The sequence below is a fragment of the Thunnus albacares genome, chromosome 2, assembly GCF_914725855.1.
Source record: "Thunnus albacares chromosome 2, fThuAlb1.1, whole genome shotgun sequence".
In the NCBI taxonomy this organism is placed as follows: domain Eukaryota; kingdom Metazoa; phylum Chordata; class Actinopteri; order Scombriformes; family Scombridae; genus Thunnus; species Thunnus albacares.
The window spans coordinates 15817794-15830775 of record NC_058107.1 but is presented as its reverse complement, the minus strand read 5'-3'; the positions used below and the strand labels follow the sequence as shown (position 1 = coordinate 15830775).

At 42.0% G+C, this 12982-nt stretch overlaps 1 long non-coding RNA gene across 1 annotated transcript; it reads right to left on the bottom strand.

Moving 5' to 3' along the window:
- Positions 1–7287: 7287 nt before the first annotated feature.
- On the bottom strand, positions 7288–12612 carry LOC122993975. The gene is made up of 2 exons (XR_006406476.1): positions 12415–12612; positions 7288–10999 (listed from the first exon to the last, which is right to left on the bottom strand). It is a non-coding gene; the product is annotated as an uncharacterized LOC122993975 (long non-coding RNA).
- Positions 12613–12982: the final 370 nt, after the last annotated feature.

The following is a 12982-nucleotide window of genomic DNA, read 5'->3' as shown; positions in this document are numbered from 1 at the left end:
AAGAAAGCATTTATCAATTAAATTGAATAGTCTACGCAATATTGAGTGCACGTCGGAACAATCATACCATTAGCAGCCGGTAGTGACTTAAAGTTTAGGTGTAGTCACTACACTATACTTTTAAATCTGTAAATGTTTTTAGTGTTCAATCTTTCTAGTATTCAGCACTGATCTGTACCTGTATCAGATTATAAGCTTTGTGGTACTTTATATATTTACGTATACTAAGAAAATACATAGGAAACATGTGTAAATCATGTGATATGTTGTCTGTTTCTGATGAGAACATAAATCTGTTGTCACAATAGAACAATACTATAAATTTAAATTTTGCTTTGTTGGTAAAATGACAGATTCTGAACCACTCCACAGCTAAAATGCGCATTTCTTTGTTTAGAAACAATATGTATGCTATGTCTTCACCACTCAGGGGTTTTTGTTTTTGAATGCAAATTGTTTTATTGGCATATGAAATTGCTACCCACCCCTCCGATTTCATCAGGTAGAGACAATGATATAGCATGATGCAGTTTGTTGTAAGATTCCATGTTGGTTTTTCTCCTGTCCTCCTCAATTTTTTGAGTCACCAGCCGCCACTGACAAATAAACACTCCCACAACCCCACCACACCTCCGCTCGACCCCGCGGCTGAACGCTGCACCGCCTGATTTGGTCTGAATACAGCCTAATGCTACAAACAACCCATAATGCAACACTCTTTGGAGAATTTGGTTTTACACCAGTACTTTATCCATTAAAAAAGAATATGTGATGTTGTGAACATGTAACTGTTGAGCCGTTAGTGACAGTGGTAAGCAAACCGACATGCCAAACTGTCAAAAATATTCTCAGCAGTTAACCCGTTAATGGTTAACCGTTGACATCCCTAGTCTCAAACTTTGTCAGTAAGGCCAAAGGCGTTTCAGTGTCTTTGCTTAACGTAACTTACTATAATGTCCCTTCTCCAACTGGCTCCACTTTCTTGATTTTTATTTTCTTTTTGAGCATCAATGTTGTGCTATCCGTGTTGTTTATTGAGCAAAAATATCAACCTTCAAGTTAGTGTTAAAGTAGCTAAAATGGTTGGTCAGGCTCGGCTGTTAACTGGCTGTTGTGACTCTAACGTTAGCATTACAAAAGACGGTGTAAAGTTTGAAAATACCAATGAAAACTTCCTCCTGACAAGCAAGAAACATTAATATCGTATCTTGTGGCAGTTAACACTAAGACACTCACTTGAAAACATACCTGCTTTTTCTCTCTCTGAAGCTGGTTCCTTCTGGGGCCAGTTGATGAATCCAACGGCTGAGTTTCCTTGACTTTTCTTTGAGGACTGCTCGCACACTGACAGTTTGCGCACCTGCACACTGATAGGCGAGCACAGGGTTTTTCAGCAGATACGCCTGCTTCACCTTGCTACGTGATCTGCTCAAAAGTAGTTCTAGTTAAAAACACATTTTTAATACACTGCAGTGATAAAGAGGAACAACTCGCTTCCAACCGAGATTTTTTTTACCAGAGTAAAGTTGAGTAGGATATATAGGCTATTAAGAGGGTCTCCTTTGATGGAATCCCCTGGTATATTTCCTTAGTCATAAGGGGGCCTTGGGGGCAAAAAGGTTGACAACCACTGCTTTAATGTGTTATCCTCAGGAAATACTCTAAAGAACCTCTAAAGAACAATACAGGGGCTTAACAGGTTCTTTGTACAGCAGTGGTGCTTTACTGCACCTAAACCACTCCAAAGAACTGCTGGAGAACTGCTGAAGAACCACCATTTTTTTGTGTGTAGTGCAATACTAAATTACTGGAGTACCCCTTTAACTTGACTTGTATTTGTGTTTTCACACTAATTAGGGTACTGACAAGCCTGGCACACTTCCTTGGGGCTTCACCCAAAGAAATACATATAAGGTGGAAGTTTGTCACTTTATGTAACCTCATCTAAACTGTGCCTTCTCTGGGTCATAATTACTATGGCTGCTAGATGGCATCTGTCACTCAAACATACCTATAGGTCGTTTTTGACAACTGACACCCATAGTGTCTTTTTTCTTAGGAGCTCAGGCTCAGAATTTGAGTTAATTAATTAATTCATTGATGCACTCATTCGTTATTCACTGGCACTTTTCTTACATAACTTAATTTGTCTTGAAAAAAGAGAACTTCTAAATTTCAAACAAAATAACCATTAATATAGTTATCAGCTCTACAGTTTTGTTTGCACAGTAATTACAATAAGTCAGACATTTGTGACTTGAGAAGACTGTATATAAATATTTTTACACATTTAAAAGCTGTTGTGAACATTACACTACTGATGAATTGTCTGTGAAAGTGTGAATACGATAACCTCATGCTGCTGGTGGTAAATAAATGAGACAAAGCATTTTATTGCCAATATACTGATAATCAGTAGAACCTTTTTGTTTGATATTATCTTTGTTTGCTTGCTTGTTATACATATGTGCCAAATCTCAACATTGTATGTACTCTGTGTCCAAAAATATGTACTCTTTCCAGGCTGGGGAGGAGCTGGTCTTATTGTTTTCATAAAGCTGTATAGGGTGGCATACAGCTGTTCTGACATCTTAGATGAATATATAGCTGAATTGGGAGGATGAAACAATATCCATGAGGCTTTGAGTTAGGGATGTCCTCAGGAACACAGGTTGAGACGGAATAGCAAAATATGATTTATTTAAAACTGTTGAGATCAACAAAGTAACACATACATCAGCTTGTATGTCATGCTAATAGTGTGGACAAGTGTATACAATTATTTATAAGACATCTCTAACAAACAGCATAATTGTGAATATTTCAGTGTAAGCATCAAATAGCTGCAAATACTGCTGCAACAAGCAGAGACATTATCATTTTTTAAATCCAGAATTTTGCCTTTTTTGAGGATTGTTTATTATTATATTGTCAATTATCTCTAGAAGAAAATGAGGTACTAGCAACACATTAAAATCACGCACACTGCACAAAACATTATTACCATTTCTCCAACAAAGACAGTCATAAAATCTTTAAAATCAAGCGAATTTCCTCGCTCATTTTTAATCAATAATTTTCACAGTTATTACGCACGGAGATAATAACGACAATTATTAAGTAGAATTATGAGTCTTTGTAAAGAAATACTTACTTTACTTGAAACAGTCATAACAACAGAAAAAGACATTAAGAAGCTGACAAAATGCATCCTCATCAACAGACTATCACACCAGAGGCCTACGAGTGCCACCTGCAAGCTCATCACAGCCTGCAACAACAAAATGACGTCTGCTCAAGAAACATCCAGACCCTGTGTCAACATAATGATTCTCTAATGAAACACATTGAGAGTCTTAATCAAACCATTTTGTCTCTCAGCACAGAGAACACAGCACTCTGCAGAGACTATGAGGCACTTCGAACCAAGTTCACTGACTTTAAACAGAATAGTGACCCTAGTTTTACACCTGACAGGAAGCTGGAGAAGGAGGAAAAAAATGTTGTGCTGAATTTCCACAGTGCACCAGTGACTGAAGATGCTGAGGACCAGAGCCAGAAAGGGAGCTTTCTGAGGGGGAAAAAGTTCTGGCAAGTGAAAGAGAAGGGGAGCTTGCAGCAGGATAAAAATGAAAAAGACAAGGACTTGAATGTCTGTGACATGGCTGTTAAGTGCAAAGTGGAGAAGGAGGAGGCCATGGGAAGAGGTAAACAAGACTTTGAAACACAAATGTTGAGGCCTCCTTCCTACCATGAAGCAGTAAAAGGGTCTGAGGAGCAGTCTCTCTCTACTTTTCAGAGCAGGGGAGAGATCTTCCTCAAGACCTGCACCTTTTGGGAGTCAAAGCAGACTTCTTACCAGGACAAAGACAACTTGAAAAAGGTGGACATGAGCATCGCAAATGAAAACTTGTTGAAGCCACATGAAAAGGAAGAACCACTGGAGCACATAAATAGAGTCCCAGAAGAGGACATGTGTGGACAGGAGCTCTCCATGAATGTCGTGAGCTTGACGGCAGAGGTGGAGAGCTCGGAGCAGGACAAAGGAAGTGTCAAAGAACATGAGAACTCCACTGATTTGTCTGACCTGTCCAAGGAGCAGGAGGAGGAGGCAGAGTACCAAGGGCTACTAAAAGAACTTGAAGACATTCGATTACAGGTTGCTACACACCAGGACTTGAATGAGGTAGTGAAGTCTAATGCAGAGGAGGAGGAAGACAAACTTAAACAGCTCCTGAAGGTGGAAAAAGACGAATTGGACTCTCTCGCCATGCGCAACGAGAACCTCATCAAGGACATTAATTCAGAGAGGAAAATGACAGGTGTCCTCAATGCAACAGTTGAGGACTTAGAAGACCAGTGTGGAAAACTGTTGCTCATGAACTTTTTGGAAAGAAACAAACATCAGAAAGAAATGAGGAGCAGAAGGGAGCCTGAGTTGTGGCAATGGGAAGCAAATAGGTGGGGGGACAGCTGGTAAGCTGGTAAACTGGAACACATCAATAGTACTGAATATTTTACAAAAAATAAAAGGTTTTTCATTTTTTATAACTAAAAGCAGGAATTAGTGTTAGGCCCCTGAAAACAGAGAGAAATAATCATGAGCGTGATAGGGTAATGTTGAGAGAGCGTTTACTCGAATGAGGAAAATACCGCGATTTCCCCTGGATACGTGGGTGGAGTGAAAAGCAATCGATCTCAAGCTAGCAGATTAAGACTACTTTGCGGATCACTGATAATACTATTATGGCTGAACTTTTGACCATAAAGAATGAAATAAACAATGAATGAATTAAAGACCTTTTAATATCTTAACCCCTTTTAACATAATGAATTATTACTTTTTAAACCTTTTAAACACATCTTATAAATTGTTTCTCATGACCCTTGATCTTTTTAACCTTATCACAGCATTTTAATGTACTGTCTTTTTAAACTTGTACAGACCATTATTGTATCATTCTTTTAACTTATCACAAAAAACAATTTTCTCTTTTTTTATTAATCTCTCATGAACTTGACAATGAAGATTTTCTGTGAGTTGGTACACAAACAAAGGTCACAGTCCAGTCTCAACAGTCCATAATCACAGGGCCACAGTCCATGTCCAGTGACTAAACTGTCTATAAGCAGTTTTTCAACAGTCCATTAGTTTTTCATGGCAATGATCTGTATACACAGTCTGCAAATTGTCCATGACAAAAGTTTATAGAAACAGTCCATAAATAGTCCATGGCAACGGTCTGTATGAACAGTCTATGAATTGTCCATGGTGTTAGTCAAACTTAATCAGGTCTGTAGGCTTATGTTTATGCTAGAATCCATACATGAAAGTGGGGCTGGAAGTTGTATGGCTGAAGGGGCAGTAGCCATGGGACCAGTCCTGGTGCATGGTAGACAGGTAACATCTGAGTTGCTGGCTGGATACTGTAGCAAGAAGGGATGCCAAGCTGATCGTAGGTCATACGTCTTGGCGGGTGTCTCTCTCTTTGTGGCAGCTGGTAGTACGGCTTCTTAGGTTCAGCAGCAGCACTTGATGAGGGAGAGTGGTGAGTGTTCATCAGGCAAATTTCCAACAGGTAAGTCTATTTCCTTACCAGGCAGCTTTTCAGCAGGTGTGCTAGACTCCTCCAGCTGATCTCCCCCAGGAGGCTGTGCTTGTGATGCAACAGGAGCTGGCGTTTCAACTCTGTCCTCTGCTGGTGGGTGTCTGTGTTCAAGTGCCACCCCTGATTCACCCAAGGCTTCATTTCTTTCTGCTGACACTGTGGGGACTCAGAGTGGCTCATAATGGAATGCATACTCATCCCTACTATCCTCATCAGACTACTGGGTTTGAGATGCAGGCTGGTGTTGCTTTTTCTGTGTCCTTTCTCCATTTTTAGTTAACTCTTAAGTGATCACAGGGCATTAGCAAGTTTCTGTGCAGAACTCTGGAGCATCCCTTACCCCTTTCAGGTCTCACTACATAAATTGGCAGGTTAGACCCCATTTGTCTCACTACTGTGTGAACTGTGCCCTCCCAGTAGTTCTGGAGTTTACCTGGTCCTCCTCTGGGTGTCAAGTTTTTGATCAAGACATGCTCACCGGGTTGTACTCCTTACTTTCGTGTCATAGTACCTTTTACGCCTTTCAGCAGCCTTTTGAGCGTTTCGGTTCGCAATGATGTATGCTTCCTCCATACCTTGTTTCCATTTCTCCACATAGTCTTGCTGGTCACTGGAACCGGACTCTGTGTGCAGTCCAAATAGCATATCGACTGGAAGCTTGGGTGATCTCCCGTACAGAAGATAGTGTGGTGAATAGCCTGTCACTTCGCAACATGTACAGTTATAAGCATACACCAGTTTGTTCAAGGACTCCTTCCAGCTTGATTTCTGTGCCTCAGTCAGTGTTTTAAGTATTTGTAACAATGTCCTGTTCATACGTTCCACTTGACCATTCCCCATTGGGTTATAGGGAGTTGTCCCAGACCCAGCCACTCCGCTAAGTTTCTGTAGCTGACTGAACAACTGATTCTTGAATTTTCCCCCTTGGTCATGGTGGATGCGAGAGGGGAAGCCATACTTCAAGGCAAAGTCACTGAAGATGAGGTTTGCAGTAGTTTTGATTTGATTCTTACTTTGTCAAAACGTGTGAAATTATCAACAAGGACAAGGATGTACTCATATCTGCCTTTGCATCGTTCAAGATGGAGGAAATCAACACATACCTATTCAAATGGCTGTTGTCACAATATTTGTCAAGGGAGCTCTTGTGTTGTGGCAGGGTTTTTCTGTTTTAGACAAGTGCAGGCTTTAGTCACATAGTGCTCTATGTCTGATCACATATATGGCCAGAAGAAGCAGTCACTTACTAGAGATACTGTGCGATCAGTGCCTTGGTGACCCATGTTATTGTGCAACTCTTCCAACACCTTTCTTTTGTATCTTTCTGGCAAGACTAGTTGCTTACGGGCAGTGGTAGTTCTGTACAGAATACCATCATCATTTATTATCAATTTATCCCATTCCCTGGACAGGCATTTTGTCTTTGGACTGAACTCTCTCAACTCCATTACTGTTGGCTTAGAACCTGACAGTTCACACTCTTAACACAGGACAGACATTTGCACTTCTCATAACTGTTCTTTTGGTATGGGGCTGATAGATGCAGTGGCTGGCTCACTTTCAGCTGAAACTGACATGGATACAGCTGTGAATTACCAAGTTGCAGGGAACTCTTTCTGTACCTCAACAGCTTCATCTGTGTCTGCTTTTAGGAGCTCATATAGACAGCTGGCTTTTCGTGAAAAGTCTTTGATGTACTGCCTGTGCGAGGTGAGTAGACCAAACATTTTCCTGAGTTGGCCCACAGTCTGAGGTCTGATATCTTTTAGTGCTCTAACAACTTTGAAGTCGGCTGGATCAACCCTACTGCCCTCTGCAAATGCTATTCTGCCCAGATAGCGGACCTCAGGTTTGAATAGATCACACTTACTTGGCTTGAGTTTGATGCCGTGCTCTCTGAGGCGTTGCAGCACTTTTCATATGTCATTCACATGGTTGTCCAAAGTTTTACTGAAAATGAGTGTGCCGTCCAGATAAGGAATGCAGATGTTATCCCGCAGCCCTTCCAAACATTCCTCCATAAAACATTGGAAGGCCACAGGGGCATTCATGAGGCCGAAGGGGATGCGAATCCACTCATAAAGCCCCCATGGGGTAAGAAAAGCTGTCAGTGGTCTGCTTTCTTCCAACATGAATCCCTGGAGGCAAGCTTTCCCCTGATCTAGGAGAGAAAACCAGGATTTACCACCTAAGCTGTTCATGATGTCTTGGACCTGAAGGACAGGCTGACGATCAGGATGGGTCTTCCTGTTCAGGTCACTGTAATCTATGCACAGCCGCCATCTTTTTTCGAACACACATAACAGGTGAGGAGTATGAGGAGTTTGACTTCCTGACCCAGCTCTGTGCTATGAGGTCGTGGAGGTAACCCTTCATTTCCTGGTACAGGGGGCTAGGCACTGATATATATGTGCGTTTGACAGGTTCAGTGTTTTTGAAGAAAATGGTCATTTGCAACTTTTCAATACAACTGATATCACTGTCTGACGTTGAGAGGGAATGACACTCTTCTCTGAGCATCTGTTTCACTACCTGTCTCTGATCCTCACTAAGGTGACTTAGATCTACCAGTGGATCACACTGTTAACTAGCACTACTTGTGGGCTTTGTGCTGGTGTGGCTCACTGTGGCTGATGTTGCAACTTTCTCAAATATCTGGGCGGGCAGGACTGTCATAATGGTTTGTACTGTGCCAATTCAAGTGCGCCCTGGCAAAACAATGTCATGGTCAGTTGGGTTAGAAACATCAATTGTGATGACTGGCAATACACCTTTCCTGACTCTGACTAGTGTGTCATAAAACTCAAGACCATCTGGCCATTGTGGGTTCAGGTCTGGCTGAAAAAGCATGTCATGTCCTCTTTGAAGGGCTGTGTAGCTACACGACAGTTGATTTGAATGTTGCTGTGTTTCGAAACTGCAATCTCCTCTTTCTTTGTTTTTAATACATACTCATCTTCTTGCTCTGTGCTAACAGCATGTATGAAAGCTCTCACTTTGTTTCTTTAGAGGCTTGGGAAAGCTTTCCTCACTGTGTGATACCGTTTAGTCTTTTCATTTTTTTTCCAGGATGTGCTCAGTAACATTGAGGCCTATGATGGGATGAGACAGGTGCCAGCCTTTCATTACAAGCACTGGAATGATCAGTTCTTCTGCTTAGTCAGTTTCAGAGGCTAGCCGGAAAACTGTTTCAATTCATCCCAAGTACGGCATTTTAGTTCCATTTGCGATAGTCAATGTCAAGTCATCATGTGAGTCAAGGATCTCTGAAACATCTCTCAGCCTTGTGGTTGGGAAGTATTCCTCTTTCCATCTTTCATCAATTACCGACACCTGAGAACCTGTGTCCCATAGAGCTTACTGGTGGTGGCCATTTAGGTAACATTCAAAAAGACACTGCCTGCTAACTAGCGAGGTGACTTTGCAGGGGTGGCTAACTCGAGGTAAGGTATGTTTTGGAACAATCAATGTCTCTTTACAGGATGAGCGTTGTTTCAGTTAGTCAGGTGAGTCTGCACTACCACAATTTACACATTTCTGGGACTCTTTGCTATTCACGATTAGCACCCATCCATTGGTGGTAACCATTCCCTGTTTAAAAGGAGCTTCCCTGGACGGTCTGATTCCTCTGATTTTGCATCCAGCCTGAAAATGTTCTCCACTTCCACATCAGTAGCAGTGCATGCAGCGTTCATTCGCTCCTGTCTGCTGGCAAACAAAACATCTCCATGGAGCATGGACAGAGTGGTTAGTGTACTGATTAGGTCCATACTGTGGCTGCATTGGAGCAGGTGTTTGAGGCTGGCTGTAGTCTCTGTAAGACTGCTGCGGTGAAACAGATGGCTGAGAGTCCCTATCTGGCCTAACTGCAGGTGGGGCATAGGACTGTGGCTGGAACCTAGTCTGATGTAAAGTTTCTTTGATCTGGGCCATCTCTGCACCGAGACCTTTCAAAAAAGCTACACCTGTCTTAAGCTCTTGTATCTCTGTTAACAGTTCTGGGGAAATCCTTGTTTTGGTTTCCTTCACAGAGCACTTGGCAAGTGGCCTATCTTCTGACTGCACTACATTTACACTCATGGCTGGCTGTGGGTTGCTAAACTTCCTTTTGTTTCTCCTTTCAGTCTCATTAGCACAGGCAATGTTTAACCTCTCTAGCAGAGGCTCATCTGAGGTCTCAGTATCTAATAGGAGAGGCTTCATGTCTATCCTGATACTTTCATTCTGGAGACCACTAAGTAATGTGTGTAAGCACATGTGCTGGACTAAAGCTGGATCATACTTAAGCACTGAATCAGACTCTTGGGAAGCAAACAGTACTTTCTGCCTCAAATCTAAAACTTGCATGAGGAAAGTCTGAGGAGTGTCTTTGCTGTTCTGTGCTTCAGAAGCTAGCTGCTTGTAGAGCTCTGTGGCGCTCTTTTCTTGGAAGTGGGAGCGCAGGATGCATCGGAGCGTGGGGAGAGTAGGGTTTTCCTTCCAAATAGTTGCATAACTGTGAGCCTGGGAATATAACTCTAATTACAGCATCTACTATTTCTATTTCAGGATAACCTCTGTTCAGTCCATTCTCAATCTGTTGAGCAAGGCTGGAAAACGTCAATTTGACCTGAGATTTTGAAATCTTTGCACCAGCATGGGCTTGGCTGCAGCAGCTGAGCACTGACCAAGGGCTGCATGCTGACTGATGGGCTAACAGTAGGTTGGGACTGGCACTGAGACTCCTAACCAGCATCATTAACAGCGTTGGACTGCTCAGTTTCGTTTACGTCTCAGTTTACGTTGCTTTACAGTTCTTTGTTCCTCTATTTCACTCTGTGTCCCTGCCCTTTCCACATTCTCCTCAGTTTGTGCTGCTCTGTTATGCTTGCCTGTGGCCAAACCTGCAATTTTGTCTTTCAGTAGCAACAATTCTGACATGCCATCATCTAACTCTGCCACTTCTTCTCTTTCCAGGTATTTCATTACATGAATCACCAGTGATATGTGGGACTTTCCTTCAACATTTTCTCTTCGCTCATCTGATATGTTAAGAAAATCACAAACTCCAAGCAAATGTTCTCTAGTCAGGCTATGAAGTTCTCCTACAACCTCTTCCTGTAGCTCTTCCAAGGCTGTCATCATGTCGACAGGGCAGGAGAAACCTTTACTGTGCAGGAGTTGACTCTGAACTGGATGGCCTTTAATGTCCCTGATGATCTCTGACTGGCCTCAGGTGACGTGTACTCAACCACCAGCTTCTAGCTCTCCTCGAACAGCAACACTTTCCTCGCTACCACCTGCCTGGGTCGTATTGTGGGAGATTTGGCTACCTCAGGATTCGGCTGCCAGGTTGTGGGCACCAGACATTCAAGGAGCAATCCCAGCGGTGCCTCCAAAATGTTACGCCCCTGAAAATGGGGAGAAATAATTATGAGAGTGATAGGGTAATGTTTCCTCATTTAGAGCATTTACTCGAATGAATATTGAACATATACACAATTTACAAATAAACATACCCTGCATAACAGGTTGGTTGCAGTAGTGTACATACCTTGTCTAAGTTACAAAAATATGTAGTATTTCTTTGAGACATAATTCCCATTCTCTCTGCTGTTACTGGTAAATAATATGCTGCTGTAACTCAGAAAACTCTCACAAAACTTATAAAAGTTACTAAATAAACAATAAACAAAAACTGTGTAACATACATTTACATATGTGTACAAGTGGATTCACAAAATGGCGGAAGCACCTGGCGTAGCTACGGGTTGACCTCTGCTAACAAGCGGGGCTTCGCTCACACGCACACTATACCATACTCAGCAAACTTTACTTTAACTCACTTGAAATGTTACATACATTCACTTGACACTTGAAACATATTAGACAATTATTACGACCACCTTAATAGTGTCAAATACCGACAACATACCTGAAAACGGGGGGAAATAATCACGAGAGGGATAGGGTAACGTGTCCTCAGGGAGAGCGTTTACTTGAAAGAGGAAAATACCGCGATTTCCCCTTGATAAGTGGGTGGAGCGAAAAGCAATCGATCTCAAGCTAGCAGATTAAGACTACTTTGCGGATCACTGATAATACTATTATGGCTGAACTTTTGACAAGAAAGAATGAAATAAACAATGAATGAATTAAAGACCTTTTAACATTTTAACCCATTTTAACATAATGAATTCCTACTTTTTAAAACCATTTTTAAACACATCTTATGAATTGTTTCTCATGACCCTTGATCTTTTTAACCTTATCATAGCATTTTTAAATGTACTGTCTTTTTAAACTTGTACAGACCATTAGTGTATAATTCTTTTAACTTATCACATTAGCAGATACACAAGTGATATACTTTTCAAAGCTCAACGAACATGATAACGGCTGTATGTGACGAATTCAGAAGCATCTGTTAACTAGAGTTTGTATAACTGGTGTTGCGACACCGGCAAACCGGACACTGAGCTGATCGCTACTGTGCTTTGCCTCTCAGTGTCCGTCTCGTCTTCTGAACCCCGACACTGTGTGCATGCGCTCACAACGTTCACACATTCAATCCAGTACACGATAGGAGCACATGAAAACAATGTTATGTCTGTGCTTGCCCACCACATTAGTTAGTAATGTTAGCTGAAAACTCAAATGAGGTTTCTGTAGCCACCACTGGCCAACTCCGACCTAAAAATAAACCAAGTGAAATTTCTTCTCTACTGTATCACAACAAGTGCACACATGTCCATCTATGTCACGCACATTATTTCACTGGAATCTATAAGGCCCAATGAATAAACAAAAAAGACCGAACACTTACCCAGAAAAACAACTTGCACCCGAAACGCCACTCTTGCGGTCTTAAGCAGAGGCTGGAAATGGCGGACGCTCACTGCTTGGCAACGTCAGGGAGAGTGAACTCCCGCGCGTGCTTACGTAGTTCAACTTGTTCATTTTGGGTTGAAGTGTGGCACAGGGGACTCAATTAACTGATTTTAGGTTACATTTGTTAAACATATTTGGGTTTAATATATTTTCATTTGGCAAACAATATAGTAATGTGTCACCTCTAAGAGGGGCTTGAATCATTTTTTTGAGTGTGTGTGGCAGCAAACAAAAAACAAAAAAATGATGAGGATGATGAAGGAGGAGAGTTCTGTGGAAGGCCAAGCTTTATACTCGAGACCACACCGGGCCCAGGTGTGGCTCATGATGGCGATGACGAACCTCCGCCCTGCCCCGGATCCTGCAAGACAAAAGGAAACCAGCAAACGGAACACAAGAGCACCTAGTGGAGCGAAGGGGTCGTCACAAGAGCATAAAACCAGGTAAAGAGAAGCAAGCACACACACACACACAGACATACTGTCTATTTAAAGTACATACAC